Source organism: Euleptes europaea, chromosome 7 (genome assembly GCF_029931775.1).
Source record: "Euleptes europaea isolate rEulEur1 chromosome 7, rEulEur1.hap1, whole genome shotgun sequence".
Lineage (NCBI taxonomy): Eukaryota > Metazoa > Chordata > Lepidosauria > Squamata > Sphaerodactylidae > Euleptes > Euleptes europaea.
In genome coordinates this window covers 102,290,392-102,300,354 of record NC_079318.1, presented here as the reverse complement: position 1 = coordinate 102,300,354, position 9,963 = coordinate 102,290,392, and the positions used below count along the sequence as shown (strand labels likewise).

At 55.9% G+C, this 9,963-nt stretch overlaps 1 pseudogene; it reads right to left on the bottom strand.

Moving 5' to 3' along the window:
- Positions 1-5,905: 5,905 nt before the first annotated feature.
- LOC130480946 (uncharacterized protein K02A2.6-like) lies at positions 5,906-8,515 on the bottom strand (annotated as a pseudogene).
- Between the last annotated feature and the right edge of the window lie 1,448 nt (positions 8,516-9,963).

The following is a 9,963-nucleotide window of genomic DNA, read 5'->3' as shown; positions in this document are numbered from 1 at the left end:
GACCCCTAGAAGTCTTCTTAGGTGGTGATGACAGATCCTCTAAAGGAGTGAAAGTCTCTGGGACGCCCGAAAGTGTTCTTGGGTGGGTATGACAGCCGCTGGGACCCCTAGAATTGTCCTTAGGTGGTGATGACAGATCCCCAAGGGGAGAGAAAGCCTCTGGGACCCCCGGAGGTGTTCTTGGGTGGGGATGACAGCCTCTGGGACCCCTAGAAGTCTTCTTAGGTGGTGATGACAGATCCTCTAAAGGAGTGAAAGCCTCTGGGACCCCCGGAAGTGTTTTAGGGTGGGGATGACATTCCCTGGGACCCCTAGAAGTCTCCTTAGGTGGTGATGACAGATCCCCAAGGGGAGTGTAAGCCTCTGGGACCCCTGGAAGAGTTTTAGGGTGGAGATGACAGCCCCTGGGACCCCTAGAAGTGTTCTTAGGTGGTGATGACAGATCCTCTAGGGGAGTGAAAGCCTCTTGGACTCCCGGAAGTGTTCTTGGGTGGGGATGACAGCCCCTGGGACCCCTAGAAGTGTTCTTAGCTGGTGATGACAGATCCTCTAAAGGAGTGAAAGCCTCTGGGACCCCTGGAAGTGTTTTAGGGTGGGGATGACAGTCCCTGGGACCCCTAGAAGTGTTCTTAGGTGGTGATGACAGATCCTCTAAGGGAGTGAAAGCCTCTGGGACCCCTGAAAATGTTCTTGGGTGGGGATGACAGCCCCTGGGACCCCTAGAAGTCTTCTTAGGTGGTGACAGATCCCCAAGGGGAGAGAAACCCTCTTGAACCCCCGGAGGTGTTCTTGGGTGGGGATGACAGCCCCTGGGACCCCTAGAAGTCTTCTTAGGTGGTGATGACAGATCCTCTAAAGGAGTGAAAGCCTCTTGGACCCATGGAAGTGTTTTAGGGTGGGGATGACAGCCCCTGGGACCCCTAGAAGTGTTCTTAGGTGGTGATGACAGATCCTCTAAAGGAGTGAAAGCCTCTTGGACCCCCGGAAGTGTTTTAGGGTGGGGATGACATTCCCTGGGACCCCTAGAAGTCTCCTTAGGTGGTGATGACAGATCCCCAAGTGGAGTGTAAGCCTCTGGGACCCCTGGAAAAGTTTTAGGGTGGGGATGACCGCCCCTGGGACCCCTAGAAGTGTTCCTAGGTGGTGATGACAGATCCTCTAAGGGAGTGAAAGCCTCTGGGACCCCCGAAAGTGTTCTTGGGTGGGGATGACAGCCCCTGGGACCCCTAGAAGTGTTCGTAGGTGGTGATGACAGATCCTCTAGGGGAATGAAAGCCTCTGGAACCCCCGGAAGTGTTCTTGGGTGGGGATGACAGCCCCTGGGACCCCTAGAAGTCTTCTTAGGTGGTGATGACAGATCCCCAAGGGGAGAGAAAGCCTCTGGGACCCCCGGAGGTGTTCTTGGGTGGGGATGACAGCCCCTGGGACCCCTAGAAGTCTTCTTAGGTGGTGATGACAGATCCTCTAAAGGAGTGAAAGCCTCTTGGACCCCCGGAAGTGTTTTAGGGTGGGGATGACAACCCCTGGGACCCCTAGAGGTGTTCTTAGGTGGTGATGACAGATCCTCTAAAGGAGTGAAAGCCTCTGGGAGCCCCGGAAGTGTTCTTGGGTGGGGATGACAGCCCCTGGGACCCCTGGAAGTCTCCTTAGGTGGTGATGACAGATCCCCAAGGGGACTGTAAGCCTCTGGGACCCCTGGAAGTTTTTTAGGGTGGAGATGACAGTCCCTGGGACCCCTAGAAGTGTTCTTAGGTGGTGATGACAGATCCTCTAGGGGATTGAAAGCCTCTTGGACCCCCGGAAGTGTACTTGGGTGGGGATGACCGCCCCTGGGACCCCTAGAAGTGTTCCTAGGGGGTGATGACAGATCCTCTAAGGGAGTGAAAGCCTCTGGGACCCCCGAAAGTTTTCTTGGGTGGGGATGACAGCCCCTGGGACCCCTAGAAGTGTTTGTAGGTGGTGATGACAGATCCTCTAGGGGAGTGAAAGCCTCTGGGACCCCCGGAAGTGTTCTTGGGTGGGGATGACAGCCCCTGGGACCCCTAGAAGTCTTCTTAGGTGGTGATGACAGATCCCCAAGGGGAGAGAAAGCCTCTGGGACCTCCGGAGGTGTTCTTGGGTGGGGATGACAGCCCCTGGGACCCCTAGAAGTCTTCTTAGGTGGTGATGACAGATCCTCTAAAGGAGTGAATGCCTCTTGGACCCCCGGAAGTGTTTTAGGGTGGGGATGACAGCCCCTGGGACCCCTAGAGGTGTTCTTAGGTGGTGATGACAGATCCTCTAAAGGAGTGAAAGCCTCTGGGAGCCCCGGAAGTGTTCTTGGGTGGGGATGACAGCCCCTGGGACCCCTAGAAGTCTCCTTAGGTGGTGATGACAGATCCCCAAGGGGAGTGTAAGCCTCTGGGACCCCTGGAAGTTTTTTAGGGTGGAGATGACTGTCCCTGGGACCCCTAGAAGTGTTCTTAGGTGGTGATGACAGATCCTCTAGGGGATTGAAAGCCTCTTGGACCCCCGGAAGTGTACTTGGGTGGGGATGACAGCCCCTGGGACCCCTAGAAGTCTTCTTAGGTGGTGATGACAGATCCTCTAGGGGAGTGAAATCCTCTGGGACGCCCGAAAGTGTTCTTGGGTGGGGATGACAGCCCCTGGGACCCCTAGAAGTGTTCTCAGGTGGTGATGACAGTTTCCCAAGGGGAGAGAAAGCCTCTGGGACCCCCGGAGATGTTCTTGGGTGGGGATGACAGCCCCTGGGACACCTAGAAGTCTTCTTAGGTGGTGATGACAGATCCTCTAAAGGTTTGAAAGCCTCTTGGACCCCTGGAAGTGTTTTAGGGTGGGGATGACAGCCCCTGGGACCCCTAGAAGTGTTCTTAGGTGGTGATGACAGATCCTCTAAAGGAGTGAAAGCCTCTGGGACCCCCAGAAGTGTTCTTGGGTGGGGATGACATTCCCTGGGACCCCTAGAAGTCTCCTTAGGTGGTGATGACAGATCCCCAAGGGGAGTGGAAGCCTTTGGGACCCCTGGAAGAGTTTTAGGGTGGAGATGACAGCCCCTGGGACCCCTAGAAGTGTTCTTAGGTGGTGATGACAGATCCTCTAGGGGAGTGAAAGCCTCTTGGACCCCCGGAAGTGTTCTTGGGTGCGGATGACAGCCCCTGGGACCCCTAGAAGTGTTCTTAGGTGGTGATGACAGATCCTCTAAAGGAGTGAAAGCCTCTGGGACCCCGGGAAGTTTTCTTGAGTGGGGATGACATCCCCTGGGACCCCTAGAAGTCTCCTTAGGTGGTGATGACAGATCCTCTAAAGGAGTGAAAGCCTCTGGAACCCCCGGAAGTGTTCTTGGGTGGGGATGACAGCCCCTGGGACCCCTAGAAGTGTTCTTAGGTGGTGATGACAGATCCCCAAGGGGAGAGAAAGCCTCTGGAACCCCCGGAGGTTTTCTTGGGTGGGGCTGACAGCCCCTGGGACCCCAAGAAGTCTTTTAAGGTGGTGATGACAGATCCCCAAGGGGAGAGAAAGCTTCTGGGACCCCCGGAGGTGTTCTTGGGTGGGGATGACAGCCCCTGGGACCCCTAGAAGTCTTCTTAGGTGGTGATGACAGATCCCCAAGGGTAAATAAAAGCATGCTCTTTATGCTTTTTTATTTGTAAAATATTGTTCTGAAGTATCCGCAATGCATGCCACTGTTTTCTGTGGAACCATTATGAGTTTATTGTCTGTTGCCGCCTATTCCTGTTGTTATCTAATCCCAAGGATTGCATCATTGTTCATTTGTGCATCTCCTGGGGTTTTTCCTGGTTGTCTCTTCCCAAATCTGCTTGGCTGCAAATTTTTGAGAAAGATCTCAGCAAACCCTGGATGGATGTAATGTGAGTAGAATTTTTCGTGGCCAACCCACACAAAAGCCATCTTACCTTCCCCTTTCCCGGAAGCAGTAGTTAACCCCCTCTGGGATTAGGGTTGGCAACCTCCAGGTAGTTCCAGGAGATCTCTTGCTATTACAACTGATCTCCAGCCAATAGAGTACTGCTCACCTAAAGAAAATGGCCGCTCTGTGAACTGGACTCTATGGCATTGAAGTCCTTCCCCTCCCCAAACCCTGCCATCCTCAGACTCTGCCCCCCAAAAACCCCTGCGATGGTAAAGAGGGACTTGGCAACCCTCTCTGGGACCGTGACTCTTTTTATCTGCAAATGAAAATCATTATATCGGTCTTCTGGTATAACGATGTATCTTGCAGAATATCTTAATTTCCAGCTTTCATTTTAACAGGAAAGTCTCTAGCCCTTTTCATTGCTGAGATATAAGGGGGGAACATATTTTCAATAATAGTAGATGGACACTTTTTTAAAAAAGGAAGTTGGGAATTTAGAGAATTACAGAAACACATTGTAATGTCATCAGGAAATATTGCAGAGGTTCTAATAGGCAAGTTAAAAATCATGGAACCATTTTGGTGAAATCTACACACTTTCCCGAATTATTTATTAAAATGTTAAGTATTTCATGCCACTGTACAATTTATTATTCAAGGTGGCGAACACTGAGTGTACTTCAAGCATCTGTCATTCCATCCCTGTGGCTGTCATCCCCACCTCAGAACACCTCTGAAGGTCCCTGGGGCTTTCAATCTCCTTGAGGGGCTGTCATCCCCCCTTCAGGACACTTCTCAGGGTCCCAGGGGCTTTCAATCCCCTGGGGAGTCAGTAATCCACCCTCAGAACAGTTATGGGGGTCCCAGGGTTTTTCATGCCCTCTTCAGAACAATTCTGGGGGTCCAATGGGCTTTCAATCCCCTTGGGGGCCCATCATCACCGCCCTCATAAAGCTTCTTGGGGTCTCATGGGCTTTAACCCCCTCCCTCAGAACATCTCTGTTTTTATTTAATGTTTTCATTTAAAGACAAGGGTACAAAAAGGAAAAAGGAGAGGAACAAGGGAATCCATCTTATGTTAACAAATCTATTGATATATATAATCAAGTAAGTTCAAGAACATTTTGAATTTTCAAAAAAAAATTACCAAACATTGTCATTAATCTAATATGGTTACATTTAATTAATTGTATTCTCCATTTTCTAACCACAAATTTGTCAACTAATTAGCTAACATATATGTATAAAATGGATGCCAGAAGACTTCTGAAGGACCCAGGGGCTTTCAATCCCCTTGGGTGCCTGTCATATCCCCTTCAGAACACTTCTGGGCATGCCAAAGGCTGTAATCCCTATCACAGAACACGTCTAGGGGTCGCTGGGGTTTTTCCCCTTGAGGGGTCTGTTAAGTCCGCGTGGGGATGACACATGAGGTCGAGACGGAGTTCCAACAACGCAGCTTTTTTGATTTCAGCAATGAACAGACGGAACTGAGGAACTGTACAACCTGGCTCTGCTTATATGCACCCCTGGCCCCCGGTGGCCGCTCCTCCTCTGATCCATGATAGGGGGGAAACAACCCCCAGGTCACCAATGGCATGACCTGGCTTAGGGCCAATGGGATGTGTTGGCTGTGGCCAATCATGCGAGCAGGGCTTAGGAGCCTTCTCCCAGGACTCAAGCTCCTGGGCTTCCTTCGCTATGGTCTTAACGGATGCACATACATTACACCCCTCCCCCCCCCCAAGTTCAAACATGAGCACACAAAGTCTTTCAGGTGGCTTGGTCATGTTCGTAACCACTGCGACCTACGCGGTACCGGAACTAGCGTTGTGGGTGCTGGGGCCACGTCTGTGGCAGCGGTTGGCCCGGGTTCACAGGAGGTGGGAGAAATGGCTTCCAGGAGCAATCTTTGCATGCTGGCAGACAGGCGCTCCTCGCTCGGCTCGCTCTCCGCTGGCGTGGCTTGCTCCGGCACTCTGGGAAGCTCCGGAGCTCTGTGGCAGCGGTGCGGTCGGGCTTGTCAGGCAGTCAGCGGTGCAGCTGATCAATGTGTCGCCGGAGGACTCGACCCTCGGGGGTGGCAACCAGGTAGGATACCGGGCCGGTTGCATCTTGCACGGTAGCCGGAATCCAGGCTGGGCCCATTCCATAGTTAAGGGCATAGACGGGGGCATCCTGCTCCACGACCCGTAGGGTTGCCGGTTCTTCTCGGTGGTGAGGGCGTTCTGGCGCAAGGTCGGGGTGTAGCCGGTCAAGTGGCGTTTTTGCCCGGCGGCCCATGAGGAGCTCCGCGGGGCTTTTTCCGGTGGCGGAGTTGGGCGTAGCGTGCTGGTACAGGAGGAATTCTGCCAGCCCTCTGTCCCAGTCATTGCGCTCAATGAGCCGCATCGCTTCCTTGGTCGTGCGGACCATTCTCTCTGCCTGTCCGTTACTGGCAGGGTGGAACGGGGCTGAGGTCGTGTGGCGGATTCCATTTTTGGCAAAGAACCCTTGGAACTCCGCGAACGTTAATTGGGCCCCGTTGTCGGAGACCACCGTATCTGGCAAGCCGTGGGTGGCAAAAAGCTTCCGCAGTTCCCAAACCACCACTCGCAAGGTCATAGAGCCTATGCCAGTGACCTCCAGCCACTTGGAGTAGGAGTCCACCACGATCAGGAAGGTTTTGCCCTGGAACGGGCCCACAAAGTCTATGTGGAGGCGGGACCAGGGTTTGTGGGTGGACTCCCAATGGTGGGTCGGGGCTCGCATCATCTCGGGCCGTGACTCTTGGCATGGCTGGCAGCAGCTCACACACCCCTCCACAGCAGCGTCTATGCCCGGCCACCAAACGTAGCTCCTCGCCAGGGCCTTCATGCGCACTATTCCTGGGTGGCAGGCATGCAGGGCCTCCAGGACCTTGGTGCGCAGTTTGGCTGGAACCACGACGTGGTTCCCCCAGAGTAGACCCCTTATTCAGCAAGAGTTCATGCTGCCGCGTGCAAAAGGGCTTGAATTTGCCCTCCGGCCTGGCAGCCGGCCACCCCTTCCCCACCCAGTTCAAAACGTGGGTGAGGTCCTTCGCTGTGTGAGCTGCAATGTCCGAGGCATGTAGGGGCGGTTCAGGCAGGGTCTCCAGCAGCATGACGTTGTAGGCCGGGGACGGGTCTGGGTCGGAGTCCTTGAGCGGCAGAGCTCGGTGTTCACGATGCTGGACCTGGGGCGGTGCAGTAGCAGGAAGTCGTAGGCGTTGAGAAAAATCGACCACCGGAGCATGCGGGGGACAGGATTTGCGTCTGTCGATCTGGCATGAACCCCAAAAGTGGCTTATGGTTGGTGATGATGGTGAAGGGGCGGCCATAAACATAGTCATGGAATTTCTTCACGCTGGCCACGACGATGAGCACCTCCCGGTCGATTTGAACATAGTTCCTCTCCGCAGTGGAGAGGGTCCGGGAGTAGAAAGCAATCGGGGCCTCCCGACCACCTGGCAGCTGGTGGCTCAGAACCGCTCCGATGCCGTAGGGCGAGGCGTCACATGTTAACACAACGGGAAGCTTCTCGTCGAAATGGACGAGCAAGCTGGAGGGAGACAGGAGGGCTTTGGTAGCCTCGAACGCCCGTTGATGCGACTTACCCCACGCCCACGGGGAGGATTTGTCCAGGAGACTGTGGAGCGGCTCGGCAACCGACGCCTTGTTAGGGAGGAAGGCGTGGTTAAAGTTCAGCAGGCCGAGGAACGACTGGAGCTCCTGCTTGCTTTGGGGGGGCGGGACATTGTGGATCGCCTTGATCTTGTCGGGCATGGGATGGATGCCCTCTGCGTCGATCAAGTAGCCCAGGAACTCCACCTGCGGCAGGCCCAGCTGGCACTTCTCTCGCTTGACCGTCAGCCCGGCATCTCGGAAACAGCGGAGCACCCAGCGGACGTGATCCAGGAGCTCGTCATCGGAGCTTGTGGCGATCAAGACGTCGTCAAAGTATGGGACGATGCCAGGCAAGCCCTTCAGGAGGTCTTCCGTCAAATTCTGAAAGATGCCCGGGGCCGTGCTGACCCCGAACTGCAGGCGCGTCATCGGAAGGCACCCCGGTGAGTAACAATTGTCTGTGCCTCGGCCGACTCAGGGTTCACGGGCAGCTGTTGGTAAGCCTGAGTGAGGTCCAGTTTGGCAAACACCCGACCCCCAGCGAGGGAGGCCAGGAGGTGGTTGACAACGGGCACGGGGTAGGCGTGCGGCCGCAGCGCTGTATTAATAGTACATTTGTAGTCCGCGCAGATGCGGACGTCCCTGTTGGGCTTCAGCGGTGTCACGATCGGGGTCTCCCAGGAGGCATTGGGGACCGGTACCAGCACACCCTGAGTGACGAGACGGTCAAGCTCTGCGTCGATCCGGGGCTTGAGGGCGAAGGGGACGCAGCAAGGCTTCAGGCAGATGGGCGCAGCAGGCGGACTGGCAACCCCTTGTAGCAGCCCAGCAGGCCCTTCCACACGTCCTCAAACTCCGCCCAAATGTCGTTAAGGGCAGTCAGGCTGATGTGGTGGAATCCGCCGATGTGAAGGCCGAGGGCCGGAAACCAGTCGAGCCCCAGGAGGCTCACGCAAGGCCCCTCGACCACAATGAGGCAGAGGCATCTGGAATGGTCCTGGAATCGGACGGGCATGCGGGCCTCCCCCCGGACCAGCACCCGGCGTCTCTGATAGTCCCAAATGGTGACGCGGGATGGTCACGGCTCGGGGAGGGAGGCTGTGCGACGGCCCAGGTCACGGTACTTGTCCAGCGATATAATGGAGAGAGCCAACCCGGAGTCCACTTCCATCTCGCAAGGCGCACTGCCGATCTCGAAGACGATGGAGACCTTGTCTGCCCTGTGCACCTTGTGGAGGGAGACGCTGTGCAGCTCGGTATCGCGGCGACCCCTGCGGTCGCTGGTGGGCTCGTCGTCGTCCATCTTTCTTGACTGGGCACGAAGACCGACCCTTCGGCGTCGAGAGACAGGCTTTGGCAATGTGGCCGACCCTGCCGCAAGCCCGGCAAGAGGCGTCGTGGAACCGGCAGGAGCGGCGGTCGTGTCACTCACCACAGCTCGCGCACAGGCGGTCTGTGGTGCCTCGTGCCCGGTGCCCCCGAGAGGCCCCGCGGTCGCTCGGTTTGTGAGCCTCATCCTCGTCGCTGGAGGCCGCGTCGCTGGTGCTCTCGTGGTGGACTGTAACCGGATCGCGGGGAGTCAGTGTGACCCGGTCACCCAGACGTCTGGGACGGGCGGAGGACTCGGCCGCGGCGGCTTCCTTGATGGCCGCGGTCAGCGCGAGGTCCTTCTTGGCGAGGAGCCGGCGCCGCAACTTGTCGCTTCGCAGGCCGAACACGAAGCGGTCTCACAGCCAGTCGTTGAGGTCCAGGAACTCGCAGGAACGAGCGGCCGTGCGTAGTGCTGCGATATATGCAGCTGCAGATTCCCCTGGGTCCTGGTCCCGCAGGTGGAACGCCAAGCGGCAGGTGGCCTGAGTTGGCTGGGGGTTGAAATGGCTCCTCTGCGCCACCATGATTGCAGAAAATGGGGTTGCTTCCAGATCGGCGGGAGCCAGCAGGGACTGAGCGAGGTCGAAGGTCTGGGCACCTCACACGCTGAGGAAGGTGGAGTGCTTCTTCCCAACATCGGTGATGTCGTTGGCGTCGAGGTAGAATGCCAGCCGGCTCGTGTAGCTCTTCCAGGTGCCTGGTTTGGTGGGGTCGAATTCTTCCAGAGACCCCCAGGTAGCCATGTCAGTGAAGTGTTGCGTATCTGGTGTGTCAAAGTGAAGTCAACAAGGGGAGCTGGACTGCCTACCAGGCACTGTGATGTCGTGGAGAATCGCAGGATATTTCAGCAAGAGTGATTTCGTTAGCAAGCCGGACTGCCTACCAGCCTTCGTCGCCACTGTTAAGTCCACGTGGGGATGACACACGAGGTCGAGACGGAGTTCCAACAACAACGCAGCTTTATTGATTTCAGCAATGAACAGATGGAACTGAGGAACTGTACAACCTGACTCTGCTTATATGCACCCCTGGCCCTCGGTGGCCACTCCCACCCTGATCCATAATAGGGGGAAAACAACCCCCAGTTCACCA